Genomic DNA, 19,195 nt, shown 5'->3' with positions numbered 1-19,195 from the left:
TGCAGCCACCTCCTCTACCAGCTCAGGACACGCTTGGTTGTACAGGGCTCTGCAGCTGAGATGGGACCGTGGCCCATGGCACATGCCGAGCGGGCAGCAGGCACTGCAGGGAGTGACCCTTCCCGTTGCCGACTCTGGTGCATTGACGCCGTTGCAAAGGCACGGGGGGGCGGCAGAGTTTGTCCTCTGTCCCAGGCATAAAGCTGAGCCATGGCCTCTGCATCTTCCGCACGGAGTTGTGTTTACAGAAAAGGGGGCTGCAGGAGAGGGCTTTTCTTTACATGCATAAATGTATGATATAAATACATAATAATATGATAAAATAAATAATAATATGATAAAAATACAGAATAATAAATATAATATGTACTTTTTTTTAACTCTCTCATAACTTCCAACTGGTGTAGGCTGTTGTCTCCTTTTCCTGGAATCTGGATGTGGGATGGGGCAGGAGCAATGTTAAATCTTTGAGAAAACAAGGATGCGAGTGTGCTGCTGCTCCCAGGCACCATGGCTGCAGGGCAGTGCCCAGGACCGAGCCTGGAACCGCTGCTTTGGGTGGTGGCTGAATGTCATCAGCTCTGCACACATATGTGGGAGTGAGAATGAGGATTCTTATTTTGTCTTTCTTTTTCTGGGGTGTGTGTATGCTCTCTGGTAGAGAAAACCATGGCTCGGGAGCTGACAGCATCCACTTCTTCTTCCCCTACCATAGCACTCTGTCCTGCATTAACAGATCAAATGCTTCAGGAAAAGGAACAAGAAATGTTGAGTAAGATGTGCAACCGTCTGCACATGTACTATTTTTCCTCTTGATTCTTTGTAATTAGAAAGTGAATTAAACCACAACTTGTAAGAGGTTTGGTTGGTTTTTTTGGGGTGTGCATGTTGGTTTTTTTTTTTGTTACCATTAACTACTATAATTCTGGATTTTTTTTATATTGGCATAAATGTCTACTTCGTTTTTGCATCTGTGTTCGTCTGCTTGGTGTGTTCTGTGTCGGGGAGTTCCCAAGTTTAATTTGCATTTGTGGAAAGAAATTCCCCTTATTGATTTTGAATGCATCACCTTTTAATTTCATGGAGGATGCCCAGGTACTTGTGTTATGAGATAGCACAGAAGCAGCTGATGTACCCCCTGTAGGTTATTCATTATGTTATATGCTGTTATTATGTCTCCTCTTATTTATTGCCTAGTTAAGGTTAAAAAAAAAAGTCTTTCAATCTGCGGTCATGTGAGAGATTTTCCATATCCCTAATCATTCCTGATGGTTTGCTGTGAATCACCTCTAATTATGCAATATTGTTTTTGAAATAGGATGGTCGCTACTATACATTATAGCTGAGAATACTTAATATACATGTGTTACACATTATTTTCCCATATTATCCGAATATACTGGATTTTCTGGCCACAGTATTTCAGCCTTATCGATTCTAGCATCCCGTCCTGGTAACTTCTTGCCTTTGAGCCTTGCCCAAAGACAGCAGCCACATCCCTGCCTGCCCTGTTACTTGGTCCTGCCATTTCTACCTTTCAAGTTTCTTCACCAGTTTCCTCTTGCACCGCTGCAAAGCTCGGGTTGCTGCTCTGCTCCGCACATGGTCCCAACTGCTCCGCTGCTCGGAGCTGCCGCTACCTCCCGACGCCTCCACACATTCCCTGGTGTTTCCCCCAGTCCTGGAAGCTTCTTCTTGCTCAAGCACTTGGGGTGCTTCTCCTTTCCTCGTTAAGCCTCTGCTAAAAAGTTAGTTCTTTGGTGGGTTGCACAGGCTCTGATCTGTGCCACTGAAATACTTTCATCATGCTGAAGCAGAACTTAAAAATGATAAACTAAGTGTCTGATCCCGCAAACAGTTACACGTGCGAGTCGTCTTGTTGACTTCAAAGGAACCGCTCACATCAGTAAAGTCATGTATTAAGATATTTCAGTAATGAAAATTCCTTAGGGTTTGGTTTGGGGTGGTGTTGGGTTTTTTTTTTGTTAATAGCTCAGAACAGAAATTTGTGCCTTAATAAATAACTGCTCATTACAATCCAAAGGGTTACTGAGATGCTTTAAATTTAGATCGATGTGTATCTGTCTCTTTGACCTACTTCTAAATGCTAAACACCACCAGTCGTGCTGCAAGCGGTCAGAGCGAGCCCGCGCCTGCTGCGGGGGGCAGGAACCTGTCCCAGTAAGATGGCAGGCCAGGGATGTGGGCACGTGGGGATGAGCAAGCAGCAGAAGTGTTTTTATTGCCATCTGTCTTCATTTAAAGTGAGTCACCGCTGATTTTTTGACATCAAGGAAAATGCAAACATTCTTTTAGGAAGAAAACTGCTGAGTCTGGCCCCTGGTCAGTCCCAGGCAGGCAGGGAGGATGTATCAGCCTGACATGGGGACCGTTGTTCCCAGCCTCAGGCAGGCACCTCCTGGTGCTCCGGGCACCCATCCTGCGCCTGGCCCTGGGACTGCAGCTCCCTGCCTGGCACCAGGGATGGTCTCTCAGTCTGCCCTGTCCCCTGCGGGCAGTTGGTGCTTAGGTGGCCGCGCTTCCAGCATATGCAGCAGCAGCAGCAGCAGCAGCAGCAGTGTGGCTCAAACGTTAGGGCAGTGGCTGCTCACCTGCAAGCTGAAGCCAGAAAACGGGGGGAGGCTTTAAGGCAATGCTTTCTCCCTGCCATGCTCTCAGTTTTAGCTGCTCCAGGCATACACGGCCATCGGCATCAGTGATGGTGACAAGGAAAGTCAGCTGTTTGTGCCGATTTCTCTGGAGAACTTTGAGAGCCCAGGTTAGGATTGCTCCTTCTCATTGCAACAGGGGCATGTGCAGCTCTGGGGTTTTTTGGGTTGATTATTTTGGGTTTTTCCCTTCTTTTTGGCCTCCTATGTGCAGTTGGAAAGAAAAGGGAGTAGGTTTTAAGACAATACAGAGACAGGTTGAAATTAATAAATAGGGTGGGTGTACTGGGAAATGAGTACGTACCCGAAGAATCAGACTGTCCCCATCTGTACAAAAAGTGGTTTTGTTCATCTTTACTTTTAAACTGTGCCATTTTTTACAATGTTGAAAACATATTTTAAGTGTAGACACCTTTTAAATTTTGTCTGTGCCTATGAAACTCTCAAAGGTGGGGTAAAGGACTACAGGCATAGATCTTGGTGGTTGCTCTCTGCTTGCTCGGGGCTCCTTACCTTACTTGATGCAGTTAGCACGTCCATATGGTGTTTTCCGATGGACTTGTAATAGTTGGTGCATACATTCATACTTCCTTGGATTAAACATTTTGAAACTAAAATGATGCATCTGCAGGACTGAAGCTGAGCAGTGAAGCTTTTTCTGAGACCCACTAACAATTACTTTTAACTTTTTTTTTTTCTGGAATTAAAAAAATATTTTCTATCATGGAATTGAACACAGCTTCAGTTGCCTGTTAGCTAGCAAACCTCTGGTCTAGTGTATTGCTGAATTGGGCCTGCCTCATCCTTCTTAATGCTTTCAGTGAATCTCAAGAATTTTAGGTTTTCTGTTTTTTCGCTCTGCCATTGAATGTGCACTTCTCCCAGCACAACCGAACAAGACATCTTTGCTCTGTTTTGTCTTGGGCCAGAAGCATCTGGTGGGTTTTAAAACTGACTGAAGCTTCATTACCTTCTTTGCCTATATACAAATTTATTTGGTTGCCGATCTTACACCAGACCAAGTGATGCCGTCAAAGAACTATTAATTCCTACTGATGGTTTGGCCCCTTTCACAAAGGAATGCTCCACAGCAGTGACTTGTATGGTGGTTCCTGCAGTTTCACCCTGCACTGGGTGAAAAAAGTCACCCTCACTGTGAAAAAAGTGTTTCCTGGTGTTCAGGCACAACATCCTGTATTTCAGTTTTGTGCCCATTTCCTCTGGTCCTGTCACTGGGCACTACTGTAAAGAGCCTGGCTCTGTCGTCTTTACATCCTCCCTTCAGATATTTATATAAATTGATGACATCCCCTGAGCCTTCTTTTCTCCAGGCTAAACACTTCCAGCTCTTCCAGCCTTTCTTCATAGGAGAGAAGCTCCAGTGGGGACACAGTACCCACAGTACACAGTGGGTACAGAAGCATGAGCTGGAGAGTGATGACCCCTGGGTACAGCACCCATCTTCACGAATGCAGTTTGTGGGGAGGAAGGTGGCAAACCTGTCCCTGTCAGCCCTGGGCTGCAATGCCCTTTGTCTTACCCTCCTAAATTCAGCCCTTGGAAGGGAGGTGGGTGTTGCTGGAGGTCTGCGGTGCCCTGGGGTTGCTGCCGGCTGTTTGCTTGCAGGCACATGGGATGCCAGCACAGCCCTGCTGGGTCCATGCAGAAAATAAAATCACCTCAGGAGGAAAGGTATATTTTTTCCCTCCCCCTCCATACTTTCTCCATGCCGGCATGCTCAAGGCCAGCATGAGTGTGGCTGCATCCTGTGCCTGCCCAGCACCTGCCGTGCTCCCCAGCAGCTACGGCTCTGCTCGAGGGGCACTGGCAAAGGCTGCTGTGGGCTGTAATGCTGGAACTATTTCCCAAGACTTCCAAAGAGAGCAATTTTTAATTATGCCAATTGCCTAATTGGTACTGAAATTAATTTATAATTTGTTGGGTATTGGGTTTTTTTTTGTATTGTCACATTTTACTTTTTTTTTTCGCTTCAAAATAAATAAATATTTCAAATAGGTATAAAGCACAGAATAAAAAAAATGCTAAGTTATGTGGTGGAAATTAATGTATAATGGAAGACAAATTTCCAGTTTTTATCAAGAAGCAAAATATGACTTCATTGGTTTGCGTAATTTTTGTTATGAGTCAAGCAATTGAGGCTAAGATGTCTGTTTGATATTTAGGGAAAGATTTGATGCTTTAATAAGGGAATCCTCTGCCTCCCTCATCCATCATTCGTCATCCTCATCCATCCAAACACCACTGTAAATTTGTCAGAGCCTTTTCCATATTCAGTACTTGTATAAATAATAGCCGTTGTGAACAGAAAAAAGGAAATGTGCATTTTCTATTTCTGTTCTGTCTCCAGTCGCAGCCGTGGAAATGTTTAGCAGGTTTTTGCTTTCAAAATACCCCTGCTCAGATCATATAATGTAATTGCATAAGCAAAAGTACATTCCAGTGTCGCCCCTTATTGTGGTTGCTACTTGCCAAAAACCCATGAGTTTGTGAGCTTTTCTGTAAAATATGAAACAGCCTGTGCTTCATTACTACGCGCTTTTATCCTACTTCATCATGTCTTCCTTCTTTTTTGTGCTATCTTAGGGATTATGCAGCTTCTCTGCAATATTCTGAAATTAATCAAACCAAGTAAAACCTCATGCTATATTATCCATCACTGGAGGAGAATGATTCCACAATCCAGGCAGCTTTACATTGTTTTGTCCAGGGGCTGCAGCAGAATTCCATTAACCAGAATACAGTAGAAATTTGATTTCTCACAAAAGCGCATTTGTTAAATATTCACAAACAACAAAGTTTTAGATTTGATGCCAAATATAATCCTAATCACATTTTTTTCTTTTATTTTAACTAGGAAGTGGACAAGTGTAATGTCCACCTCTTTCTGCGAATTTTCACCCACCAAACAGCTGCTGGGTGCTAATGCAACGAGGCTGAAGGAGCTTTGCTATGCAATGAGATATGTAAAAACTTAATGGATGCTTACTCGGACTATTTTATATTTTCTCTATTATATAATAAAGCTCTACATTTCTTTCAATAAATTTGTAACCACACTGAAGATTGCAGACACTTAGTTTGATTGAAAGTAATAAAGGGAGATTATCCATAGGGTTCGTTGAGTGATGGTTTGGACTTGACCCACTGCCCAGAGAGATAAGAATTAATCTTATAAACCCCTCCACACTTCCACCCACTCCGATCTGCCGAACAACGGTGCAGGGTCCCCTCAGCCCCGCTTTGTTCTAGGGCAGCCCAGGGTGGGGAGAGGGACTCCGCTCCAGGGTGGGCTGATCTGGGTCCTGCGAACGCTACAGGCGATTTCTGAGTGTCACCGTGTTTTAAGGACAACGGTACCCAAAACGCGCAGGCGGTGCAGCTGGTCTCCAAACAGCGCGGCTGCAAAGGCTGCGCAATGCCTGGCCTCGTACCGCACCGCACGTGTGCGTGGGAAGCCTGAAGATGGGAGCTGGAGGCTGAAGGAGGTGTGTGACTGCTGACAAGACACAAGTACTTACGCTACAGACTTTTTATTCTCTCTTAGCCCAAGTTAAAGTCTCAGTGCCAGACCTGACTCGCACATGGGCATATCTGCCCTGGTCATTCACGTTACATCTGGTAGCTTGCACTAGATGGTTGTTGTAGGTCCCTTCCCACTGAACTGTTTTATTCTGCTCCATTTTATTCAGCGTCCCAGCCACATGGCTTTTCTTCTGAGGAAAGGCACCAAAAGGGGAAATAACAACTGCAGCTACTGCCTGTTGACCACTGGGAACTGACTGGGAGAAGCTGAGGGGAGCTTCAGATAACTCCAGTTGATCCAGAGCTGCTATGGAGGTTCAAATAATTTCTGCACTCTGAAATGTTTCCACCATTTTTCCTTCCCTTCCCTTCTGCACACAGGTTTCTTCTTTGAACCCTACCCTGCCATGGACTAGTTTTTTCCCCAGGTATTTTGTGATTGTCAAAGGTATTTCCTCTCTCCAAATGGCATTTTAATGAGTGCTTCCACAATTACTCATTAATTACTGTCATTAATTTATTTTGTACAGCTTTTTCTAACAACTGTGAGCTGTTTACTTGTAATGTTCCTGACTTCTCACCTCCTTCGTGGCATCTTTGGTGTTGAGTGTTATATTAAGTGGGGAAAGTGAAAATGCCTTTAAATAACAGAACTGAGCTGCTCTGGGCATTTGGGGGTGAGAGTTGCCAGGGAGCAATGCTGCCCACAAGCAGGGGAAAAGGGGCAGAGCACGGGCTTGGGGTGCATCTGGAGGGGGATGGGGAGGACACCCAGCACAGCCTGGCCTGTACAGTCAGCTCCTGCACCCAGGGGAGAGGTGCAGCAGTTCCCTTAGGGGAGAGGGAGATGGATAGAAGCTACTTATGTACATTCCTTCATTTGTGAAATTAGATGGTCATGCTTCTTTCCATTACGCTGTCGATACACGTGAATGGTATGCTTATGCTGTATGTTAAGATGACGCAGACACAGGCAGTATGGAGGGTACCAGCAGGTAAAAATTGAGCTGTAGTCAGATAATGCAATGTAACTGTTCAAACAAATGAGCTGAGGGGGTGTGCTCGCTGTTTTGTGTTTGTTACTTTATCGTGAAATAAAATACTGATGTTTCTGATACATGTAGAAACTGTCAAACTGCTACTCTTTCCCTTTTTGTTTTCTTGAATTTGTGACTTCTGCTAAAATTAAGAGATTGGGACAGCATAAATCTGTTTATTTAACTGTCTCACCCTCAGAAAAAATAGTATGCTTGTATCTTTATTTCAGGCTTTCCATTAAGGATGTGCACTGCTGTGGACAGGACTTCAGTAACTAGGGAAAGTTGACACTTCAGAAAAAATGTTTAGCTGCCCAGGCAAAGACAAACAAGAATAGAGCAACTTCTCTGTGTTTTTCAGCTGAAATAGCACTGTAGCCTCTTGCCACACCAAAAGCAAGACCCCGTGGACAAATCATCATCATTGTAAGTCAGTGTTGTTGAGGCGAGGGCAGGGGTTGGCTTTCCTCTCTCCCCTCCCCCCCCCCTCACCAAATCTCCCTCTCCAGCTAGATAGCCTGAACCTGTGTGACATTATCCATCCTCACACACAGACCAGCCGCTCTTGTTCTCCTCATTATACATTCTGCTGGTGATAATACCACTGGGTTAATGCACCAGCTTCACATCTGCAGACATCAGTTCATAACCTGATATGCCTACAAGTGAAATGAAGGTGATGGTGATTGCAGACGGATCCCTGGTGGATATTGTTTCATATCAAATCATACAATTTGATTTGAAATCATTGATTCAGTGGGTAATTTTTGCTTGGATGCCACTGCATATGGTCTAGTTCTGCAGGTTTTGGATGCTCTCAGGTGAATTTAGGCAAACGCTGGGCATTTCCCAGCACTCAAAGTATGAAAGGACACACAGAGTGCCTTCTCCTGACACAGCTGGCTGCAATGCTCCCAAGTCCTTATCTCTGCAAGGTAGATGGACAAACGCAGATATAATGTATAGCTTCACGCTGCTTGTGTACAATCCCAGAAAGGGGGCTCATCTCATCAATATGAATTTGGAGTGACAATGATAAAGTGAATTATTGGGTGAACTGGGAGCCATTGTGTGAATCACATTTGGCCATTCCTCTGTTTCATATAGGCAAACACAGTTCCACACTTCTCTCCACATCTTCGCTTATCATATTTATGCTATGGTAGGATGAACTCTTTTTCATTTACTCCTTTAAAAAAAACCCACGCAACGAAACCCACCCCAAACCGCAGTTTGTTGACAAGCGGCACTGAACATCAGGGTATGAGACTAACATTTGTGACAACCAGAGTTAGGGGTAATGTGATATTCAGATATTACGATGCAAATAACAGGTTTAAGTTCTGTCTTTCTCAAGACCCTATGGGTGCATTGCTTTAGGTTAAAAAAATAGAAAAAGGTCAAGCACCATTGAGCTGGCCTCGGAGAGTAAACAATTATTTTAAACACCATGGTGTACTCACTTTCAACAAGAGAGCTGCTGCTTGCAAGCAATACAGTAGCATTCAAGTATTTAGGTCTCCTTAAAACTGTTTCTTCCCCCACTTGTGTTAATACAGATATTAAGCCTAATAGTATCTACTTAGCATAAACAAGAAGATAAAAATGATTTCTGTGATTGAAATGTTTGTTATTTAGCATTAAGCATCTTCATACTCTCATGTGTTTTGCATTTTAATCCACTCTGTGCTTGGTTTTGGGATTGATAGATTAGTTTTAATCCCCTGTCTAATAGTGGAGTACTGGTGAGATTTATTAAACAGGCAGGGTTTGGTACTTGGATTTAAGAGGACTCACATGCACTGTTCATGCATATTAAATTTGGGAAACCACCAGTTCAGTTTATAAAGGGCTGTGATGTCCTTTGTCACTGAGTGTTTCTGTTGTGCTTCACTAGCTCAGTAAGCCTTTATATGTCTGAAATGGAACACTTCTGATGTTTCCTTCCCACTGCATAAGTCTAATATTCCAAAGATATGTTTTTGACTGTTAAAGTGATTATTGAAATTCTGTTCATTTTATCCTGAGTTTGGGTTGTCCCTGTCCTCCTTGGATCAAGAGCACTAAAGGTCAAGCGAGGATCCCGGTGCGCCTTGGGATGCGAGGGCTGCAGCTGGGGTGCCACATCCAGGGGCACCGGAGCCAGTGGATGCTCACAAACGCTTCCCCTGCCCCTTCGTTAGCCGTTTATTGACTTGGTTTTGTAGCTGTGTGTGACTGAGGCTGTTGGGGTGGGTGTGCGTGGCTGTGTGCATAGGTGGGGCTCAAGGAGATGTCCCACCAGCTCTGCTGCACTAACGGCTTTGACTTGGTTGCCCGGGGCTGACCTTGCTGGCAGAGGCGGCGCTTCCAGTGACATGTTCCATACCACGTGAGCCTGAGGGTGGCACATGATGGACTTGACCGGAATATTGAGGGTGTGCACTGGCTAATAAGGGCAATTGTAGAGAAAGACACTTACCAGAAGTCTTTTCTGGAGGAGGCTATGTGCTACACTGGCCCTGGTCACTGGCCGCCTTTCGGTGTGTCGCCACCTCTCCCTGTCCCGTCCTGGTGTCCAGAGCTGAATGTCATGGTTCGCTCTCCGCTGGAACACTTCCCGTGTTTGCTGTGTTTCGGGAAACAGACGAAGAGTGCTGTATGGTGATTAGAATGTGAAAATGACTCCTGTGTGGGTTTTACTGTTACACTGGGAAAAGCAGAAGCTTGATAATAGTTAAAAAACCACTGAAAACTTCAAACCCGCCTAAATTACAAATTCATGCCCTATCAGTGGAAGATGAGTTGACTTAATTTGCAGTTTTACTGGTTAATATACCATTAATGCTGTAATACTAGTAATGCTGTGAGAAATGGGGGAAATTTGCTTTTTTGTTAATGTAATTATAGGATTGCTATATAAAAGTTATTAACTGCAGAAGTGAAAACTAGGAAAAATGAGTTTAAATTTAATGATAATTTAAAGAAACAGCTAAAAGCTTTTTGCAAGAAGATGCTTTATTATTGTAGGTTTGCCTCTTTAGCTGACCTCTATTTTTGATTTATCAAATAAATACGTAAAGCAGATATTGCAAATATAAGTGGCGGCATTTTTAATCAGCAGCTTAGGAACTCCCATATTTGGTTAGAACACAGATAATAAAAAACCAAAATCAAACCTCTCTGGAGTTTTACCTGGTCATTGGGAACTGATCAGACCTGCGAACTATCAACACTTAGGTAAGATCTGGTAATGGAAGATAAAAGTTTTTTACAAACTTTAATTCAAAAGAAATGATGTGACATGCTGGATGATTGACAATACTTTTCTACCTCAGTTAAAGCAAAGATTTTATTCTGCATGTGACATACAAAGAAATAAAGAAGGCAAATAGGCAGTTATTTGTTCCCACTCCTTCCTTTTTGTGGCAGGGACACCAAAAGGTGGCAGGTTTAAATAATGGTGTTTTCACATGATATGCTTTTAGCTCTTGGAATTCATTGCCACAAGATGTTGATCAACAAGACTGAAAATATTAGATGTTTTATTTTATGGCTAACGAGAACACCCATGCTAATATATATAATTTCAATTAAATAATCAAAATTCTACTGCTCCAGGACATAAGACAATCCCTAACCAATGGTAATGGGGAGGAAACTCCCCTGTGGCCACATTATTTTGTAATTATCAGCTGTGAGGTTTCCTGCCGATTTCAGTGTGAGGGCACTGAACAAAATTAACTGTTTGGAGCATGTGAGAGTAGGAAACCACTTGGTTCATCAGCTTTTTTGCATTCCTCAGGAAAAATGCCTTTTTGCAGGGGATTCCTGAGACCCTCATTTTGCGTGTGAAATGTCATAAACCGTTTGCAGTTATGTCATTGTCAGAATGTCTTTTTTCCAGTTTTCCCTTCTTGCATATACCTTTGGCAATTGAACACAGGCAAATTTAACACAAATTTAATACATTTAAAAGAGAAAGGAAAAAAAAAAGGCTGTTGTGAAAGGAGATGTCATAGCCTGCCCCGTGTCAGTCTGTGCTATCCCTTGCAGGCTGCCAGTGGGGTGGTGCAAGAGAGGTGCAGTGTTATATAGGGTGCACAAAGCAAAAGCCACATCTGGGAATGAATCCAGCAAACCTAGAAGAACTCACAGAAATGCCTTGAAGACCTTTCAGCCTAGGTTTCAGTTTCCATCTCTATTTCCAAGGCACTCCTGGCACTGTATGAACCAATAGACAGCACCTTTTGTTTTATGTTAACAGCCACTTTCGGCTTAAATCAAGGAGGAAATGCAGTGACGTGGCATGTGATGTGTCTCGTGTTCTTTCTGCCATGTGTTGGGCTTCCCATCAGTGGTGCCTGTGCCTCAGCCCGCCCCAGACTTGCCTGAAACTGCTTCAGCCTGACTGCCACCAGCCCTGAAGCTCTCATTTGGGAACAACTTGGCAATTAAAAAATCTCTTTGTTTACTTAAGGTGATTTGTTGATATGAGAGTATATTAGTAGGGAAAAATATGAATGAAACAGGAACAGAAGCGGGAAGTTGTGCGCATAATTTCTGCAGTCACAACTTGCCTATGGACACGGTGCCCTCCGTGGAGGTCGTACCTTGTACCCGCGGGATGCTGCCGTGAGAATATCACCTAGCCTTGTGTAAGACACCACGGAGTCACCAAATTACAGCAAACCTCTCTATCAAAAGAGGCATAATTGTAACTCATGTTTTTACCATCTTTGAAAATACTGCCAGTACTGAAATGTGCATCTATAAATGAAAAGGTGCAGCTGCAGAAAAGATGAGCTACGAGCTGCACACAGAAGCTGATTGCTGCTGTCCTGTCTCCATCGGCTTGTGACTCAGCTTTCCCCATGGGTACCAGGTGTTGTTTTCCTAGCCAGCCATTTCACCGGCACACCTGTGATCCCAGTTTTAGGAGGGTTCTAGTGGTTTGCTGGGCACAGACAGGGAGCTGACAGCTTGCTGGTGAGGAACATGAAGGTCTCCCCTGCCCACATCCTGGAGGGTTTGAACATAGTGTGGCTGTGAGTTCTTCATGGACGAGGATGGGCACTGCTCCTGAGCAAGAGCCTAGTGGCAGCCTAAGTCACCTCATAGCTGGTACTGGGCTAAAATGATGTGACAAGGACTTAGCTTTATGTTTAAAATCTTTCCTAGCCTTCTGTTGTAATTAAACAACATGCGCCTTGGTTAATTGGGTTCCTCCACTGTTAGGTTTTCATTCCCGACTCATACCTGCTGGAGAGGACAGCTGTGGTCTCTGATACTTTCTTTTCCAAAGTACTTGCATAAGCAAAGTATTTCACTGACGTTCCTTGCTGTTTCAAATACGTTAGAGATGCAGCTCCAAGAGCAAGTTCCTGCTTAGCACCACCACCAAGGTGCTTCTCTGCTCTTCCCTCCTCCCCCCTGTGCCTACAGACATTATTTTTTCCGTTTTGATTCTTTACAGAAGCCTCAGTCACACCAGGCGTCCTCCCCATTAATGCCGTTCTGGGATGATGTCCTTCTCCCCTGGGACCGTTTCCAGTCCTTGCAGATGGGGATAGGTGTTTCAGCACATATATCTTGAACTTTAAATAGCAAACTCCTTATTTTCTGCTTCTGAAGACTACAAAAGTTGTGAGTGCTCTCTGAGGCCCCAGTACTGGCATACACTACTAGCACGCTGCTGTACATGCTCTCCCTCGCTGATGAATTTGGCTACTGTAAATCTTCCAGTGTCCTCAGCTATTTTGATTAATTCACTATAACACAAAGCAACACTGAATGATGTCACATGGGTAGAAGTAAGAAAACATCAGCTTTTAAAATAATTTCTGGCTTGCCCCTACTCCTACTGTATGCCAGTAGTTCTTGCCATTTGAAGAATTATTTTTTTTATCCTTTTATGTAAACACATCATGTTAAAAAAGGCAAACTATAAAACATTAAAAACCCTGCAGGGTATTAAAAATACCGGTCTCAATGCATGTGTTCATTCCTTTCACTTTCTTTTTAGATCACTACTGTTGGTACAAAATGAGCTGAGAGGAGAGAATTCTAATTAGGTTTAAAAAAGAAAAAATATGGCAGTTTATTTTGAGCGCATGTCTGCTTTGCAAAGTCATATCCCATTTCAGATGCAGGCAGAATGAATCATTATTACACATTTATCATCATAAAAATGCTTATTTGGACTTTTTTTTTTTTTTTAAAGAAAACGAAAAAATTATAAAAAGGGCAAAGCAAAGAGCCATCTCTGAAGGGCAGTTATTGCTTGCCCTTGCTTGGGAAAAAAGGCTTTCTCAATGGGATTATGTCCCCGCTCATAACCTATCAGCCGTCTGATCAGAAATTCATAACGCAGGCCATCCATTTCCAGCTCGGCGAGGGCTGCATGATTGAATTTAAATAGGCAAATGCCAGACTTGAGCTTTGACATTCTCTCTGTCTCTCTCAATCTTTCTCTTTCCCCTGCCCTCCCAATCATAGCGCCTTTCTTCCTCCCTTTCTTCCTCTCTTCCCTCCGCGCACCACCATTTCACATGAGGCTCGAGCCAGCGTGATGAGAACTTATCGGGAAATGGAGGATGGATGTGGGGGGAGAGGGAGAGGAGGGATGCACAGCGAGGGAGAAATATTGAGGGAACTGGCCAGCAGAAAATTATAAATTGTTGCTGTCATGCTTTCACTGGGACACTAAAATCTGTTTTTAACACCCCCACACCTTTTTTTGCTCATTTAAAAAGAAATATTTCAGCATTCATTAATAGTCTGTGTCCTTACCCAACCTGTAAGATGTCTGTGAGCACAAAGCTCCTAAGCTATTCTCTTTTTTCTGTCCCTTACATAGCTGATAAGGATGAAAATTAATTCAGATCTGTGCGCTTTCAGTCGTGGTGTTTTAAGGTGCGGTAGATGAAAGAGCTGCCCGGTGGCAGGCGCCCACCGTGCAAGGGCCCTGTCCCGCCCCGAGCCCCCGTGGCAGCCGGTGGTGCCGCGGACGCCACCGCCGTGGCACTGCGCAGGCTGCGGTGGGGCTGGTGCTGGGGGCTCCGGCTGCGGGATGCTGCAGGGGACGTGGGCAGGGGTCCTGCCCGGGCTCAGCCGGGTTGTCTTAGCAAGACAAAACACCCGCGGCAAGGGAGCTGTGCCTGTTGCGTTGCCTGATTTTTCTAACGAGCTTTGGCGAGCAACCCACGCCTGTGCGAGGGAAGCATGCATCGTGCTCCCTCTGCCCAACCCCGCTCCCTCACCGGGAGAGCTGATTATTGAGTTAGGGATATCAAAATGATATTTTTATTGCTTTCTTGCCTGCTGGGTCTTCCATCCGCTCTTCAGTGTACGGATGCGTTTTTCAGCCAAAATCCTCACCGTAAATTGTGCTTCAAAACAAACATTTTAAAAGTCTTACTTTGTCCCTCAGAAAGCAGTTAAACACTCCAGAACCTGCGTTTTTATCCAGCGGTACTTTATTGCCAAGCAGGTGCAGGGGAAAGAAGCACCCTGCATGTACGAGAACGTCTGTTCAGTGTAACAGTTGTTTTCGACTTTGAGGCAGCTCTGACGGGTTTTTGGGGATTGTTCTTTTTCTTTCTTCTTTTCTTCTTTTTTTTCTCCAATAGAATTTAAAGCCAGAGGGGTCTTGAGTTCTCTTGTCCTCTCCATCCATTGAGCTCTTCTCAATTACTGATTTTTCTAGTCCAAAACTCGAGTTTGACTGAGGCTTCTGCTCAAGAAAGGCACTGAATTTGGGATTAAAACTGTCACACGGAGAATCAACCCTTCCCTCGCCAACACCTCCCAGAGGGAAATCACCCTTGTTGTAAGAAACGTGTCCTTGGATTCTCATTGGAGTTGCCCAACTTCAGCTTCACCACCCGACCTTTGTTTTCCCAAGGTAAAGAACACATTTCTATGTCACCTTTAACGCCAGCGATGGTTTTTTTCCCAATTACTATTATTGACTTCAGGATAGTTACGCTGTTGCCTGGCGCCAGGTCCAGCCCCAGTCCTGCAGATGCTGGATCTGTGCCCTTCCACGGTGGGATGGGTTCCCTCTCCACCCACCTGCACTTCTCCACCAGCCACCGCTCCTGGCTTAACCTGCCGCAGCCCCCAGCTCCTCAACCACCTGCCCATGTTTGAGAACATCTGCTTCGCACAAAACCAACTGACTGGCACCAGTATGCTCACACCCCTCCCAGTTGCTTAGATAAACTGAATCCCATGTTCCTAATTCAACCTGAACATTATTACCAACATCTTCTCACTGTACTGTTACTGGCATCTGCTTTTGAGTGCTGGCAGAAATGGAGGTGAGGGCTCATTTCTGGATGAGCCCAGGGACCTGCTAAGGATGGACATCAGCAGCGCCGGGGGGCTGCTGGCTTAGGGGGCCATGCCTGCTCTAGATCCTTGTTTAATTGCACTTCAGCTCATCACTACCAAACTTCTTAAGTGCTTCATGGCTTTTCTTTGCTAAGTTTGTCAAAATCCCCCTTTTGAAATAAGAACTGTGAAGACTTCTATGTTTTCTACTTCATATTTTCCGCTTCACCATCTTCATCTCATTGTGGTCTTACAAGATTGCCAAGATTTCTGTTTCTATTACACTTTAAAAATTGTATATCCCCAACTGTAACCATTTTCCTGCTATCTTTAGCTTTCCTCACCCATGTTCTGCTGCCCACAGCTTCTGTTTTTTTTTTTTTTTTTACCTATTGCCCTGGTTTCCTTTTGTCATCTTGGTTTTCTATTTTAATTGCTGACTTTATATTGCTAATAAACTGAGACGCCTTTTAGCTGAAGTTGTCACCTTTCTTCATTGTCCAGTTGTCTTTTTGGGCATTTAATATGTTTCTTCTGTGGTTTTGGTTGATTTCCTCCTAAATCCTTTCTTATGATCAGTTTTCACTGCTTTTTTGTAGCTTTAGGAAATACCATGTACACGCACTTTGGAACTGTGATCTGCATAAGCAGGTTAAATATAAGGTGAAAGTTCCTGAAGCCCTTGCTTCAGATTTCCAGATGTGAATTATTTGGTGCTAAGACCATATATCCTTTACTTTCAGTGCCTTCAGTAAAAACTTGCTCTTCTTTCTGAATGGCTTATCCTAAATTTAGAGGAGAAAAGGAGGGTGTAACACTAGCAAAGGAAACCGTTAATTAGTTAATCTTTCTGCCTGATGGAATGGCCTTCTGCTGAATCACAGGGTTTGTTTAACAGAACAAAAACCAGGTGCTAACTAGCAAGTCTCAGCATGAATGATTCTTACAGTATGTTATTACCGTTAGAAAAACATAATGTGTGCCCAGGAGTTTGTTTCTTTTCTGTAGGTTGTCAAAATGGAAAAAATAAATGCCGATTAAAAACTTCTGTGTAATATTACTTTTGATGAAGAAGGCACAGCAAGCCTTTCTTTAAAATATAAAGCAAAGTTTGGCTGTTGGTAATCTTTTGTGCTTTCCACAGCAAATTAATTAGAGAAGATATTTGTCAAAGATAATAAAACTCCTATTTGCTTTACCATTTCAGTTTATATATGCTGATAATTTAACCATGTGTGGAGAGAAACAATAAAGCAAACTGGTCTTTAGTTGCTTTCAGAATAACACCTATGGGTGCTAGTGTGCGTGTTTGCAAAACTTTTTTTCTGAGCTGCCAGAGGTCTGCATGCTCCCCGTCCCTGTGTGCACGAATGAGCTGAGATACGGTCTCAGGATTGTTTCTGTTCAGATTCAGTGAAGTTGGAGCTGTAATGTTCACCTTCCCTGGCCCCTTAAAACATTTGCCTGAGAGCTGTCTTGGACGGTCTGGGCATAGAGGAGGAGTATTTTGAACCTCAAGTAACAGGTATATAATATTTTAAAATGTAAATATTGTCTCTAACAAACCAATTCAGATTATCTCAAAGATAGATAGAGAATTTCAAATCTGAATTTAATAATGAAATGCAGAAGTAGAAAAACGTGAAGAGAATAATTTTAATTTAAATAATTACAATTTTAAAATTCAAAATCTTATCTGAGAGTCCAGCTATTTTTGACTCCTGCAAGAGGAACTCTAGCTGGTGATATAAAGTAGAGCAATGGTAAACATTTGGGATAATTCCATTCCCAGGGGCACTGCAGAGAGTAAAGACAGTGGTGGTGGTGGCGGTGGCAGAGTCAGGATTGCAAACAGGTTTTATGATTGACCGAGTGACAGATGAGTTCAGCTCATCTGGCAAAATCCTTAGTTTTGCCGAAAACGAACAGAGGTTTGTAATTCTTCTGAAAGAAAGACATCTCTTAAACTTATGGTTATAATTAGCTGGAGCTAGTTCTTCCTCCAAGATCACCACTTCTATCAAGGTCACGAATGCCGTATTTAGACATCGCAGTCAGCAGTCGAGGGGACACATGGCTGGGAACCCCATTTCAGCTATTTGCAGTTCTGTTTTATGGAAGCAGGAGTTCAAAGTGCAGCCGAGCTGTGCTAATTCTATTTCAATTTAATGAATATAAACCATTTGCCATTGATAGGGAATTCTTATCCAGCATGCTCTTTGTGTCCCTGGGCATTTAAAAAAATCAAAGATATGGAAAGCAGGCACAATCTTATTTGATATCAAGTTTAAAGAACTGCATACATGTATTTATTAATTATTTACACAATCATTTTTAAACAGGGTATCTTTTTTTATAAGGTCAACTTTCTTTTGTTATTTTAGTCCATTCAAAAGGTAAAAGAAGCTTGCTAAGATTGAGCTCTGTGATGGAAATGGATGTTGCAGAAGTTACGCTATTGTCTCACAATGTCTAGGAAGGATAGTTGAGTTTTAAATGGTCTGCGAGATTATTACTTAATGCAATTGTACAGTAAGCTTTTTTAGACATATTGGAGTTTTTTAGTATATCTAGCTTTGCATTGGGTTTGGGCATATTTTTCTTTGTATACATTTCCATGTCTTTGTATAAAAACTCGCTTTGCCATATGCCATGATTTCTAGCTTAAATATAAACTATGCAGTAGAATGTATGTGCTCTGTGTATATTTTGTATTTTTCTTTAAAGACGTGGTGCCAACACCCTTCTGTATTTACAATTCCTGGAATAATCATCTAATTTGTATGAACATTTATTTAGTAGTGCATGAAACTTGTCAACTAGCACCTATACAAGTAAGCTGCTGTTTAAAGGGAATGTTTTCTGTGCTTTCTTGTTTAAAGATAGAAGCACAAGAGTTGCAGATAATGCTTAATTGACTATCTGTTCTTAAAATGCCCTTCTTGATTCTCCTTTGAGAGGTTTTATGTTTATTCCCTATATGATATATATCAAGTCACTGGACAGGCGGAGGGGGGCTGGGGAGCAAGCTGTAGACAGAAAGAAGTAGGTTGGATTGCATGGTTGCGTACGACAAGTGCTGAATAGTGCAGTTCTTGCTGGTTGTTGACTGACATGAGCACAAACACGGGAGCAGTTCGTGGCTGTTGGCATTACCCTCCCCACTGGCATTTCAGTTGGAAGTTCTTCAGTTGACTTTTATTGTGGCTATATTTGGTTTGGATGTAACACCCCAAGACACTCTTGACCGAGCAAAAGTTGTTTCCTAATCCATTTTTTTAAAGCCACCTCCTACGGAGATTTGGCTCCTGCTTTGCCTGGTGCTTCTGGGTGGCGGCACAAGGCTCAGAGGCAGAGAAGGAGCAGGAGGGGACCAGCTGTAGGGTGGTTCAAAGCACATTCAGGACACAAAAGTAGTCATCCAGATATTTTTGCAATTTTTTATTTGTCTGCATCTTTCAACAGCATCAGAAATTGGAAGAATAAAATGGACATGTGTTTTCAAAAGCATTTAAGTGACTTAGGAACACAAGTGCCATTGAGCTTCAGGAGGACTTGAGCTGTCCAGGACTTGTTTACACAGGAAAGTTACACCTCCTACAGTTCTACTGATGGATCGCTCCATCTGGA

At 43.2% G+C, this 19,195-nt stretch overlaps 1 protein-coding gene across 12 annotated transcripts in view; it reads left to right on the top strand.

The window, feature by feature from the left end:
* LOC308053646 (uncharacterized protein) overlaps nt 1-19,195 on the top strand; it is a gene marked incomplete at its 5' end in the record, with an annotated part of 168,661 nt that overhangs the window by 111,376 nt on the left and 38,090 nt on the right. The window contains one exon of one of the 12 annotated variants that reach the window (XR_013923713.1): nt 5,545-5,751. The exons of the other annotated variants lie outside the window; for them this stretch is intronic. Of the gene's footprint in view, nt 1-5,544; nt 5,752-19,195 lie in introns of those variants that run through there. 12 annotated transcript variants of the gene reach the window in all.

The sequence above is a fragment of the Falco punctatus genome (genome assembly GCF_963210335.1).
Source record: "Falco punctatus genome assembly, chromosome: 14".
Lineage (NCBI taxonomy): Eukaryota > Metazoa > Chordata > Aves > Falconiformes > Falconidae > Falco > Falco punctatus.
The sequence above is the reverse complement of the archived record's forward strand: the minus strand, read 5'-3'. Positions and strand labels throughout refer to the sequence as shown.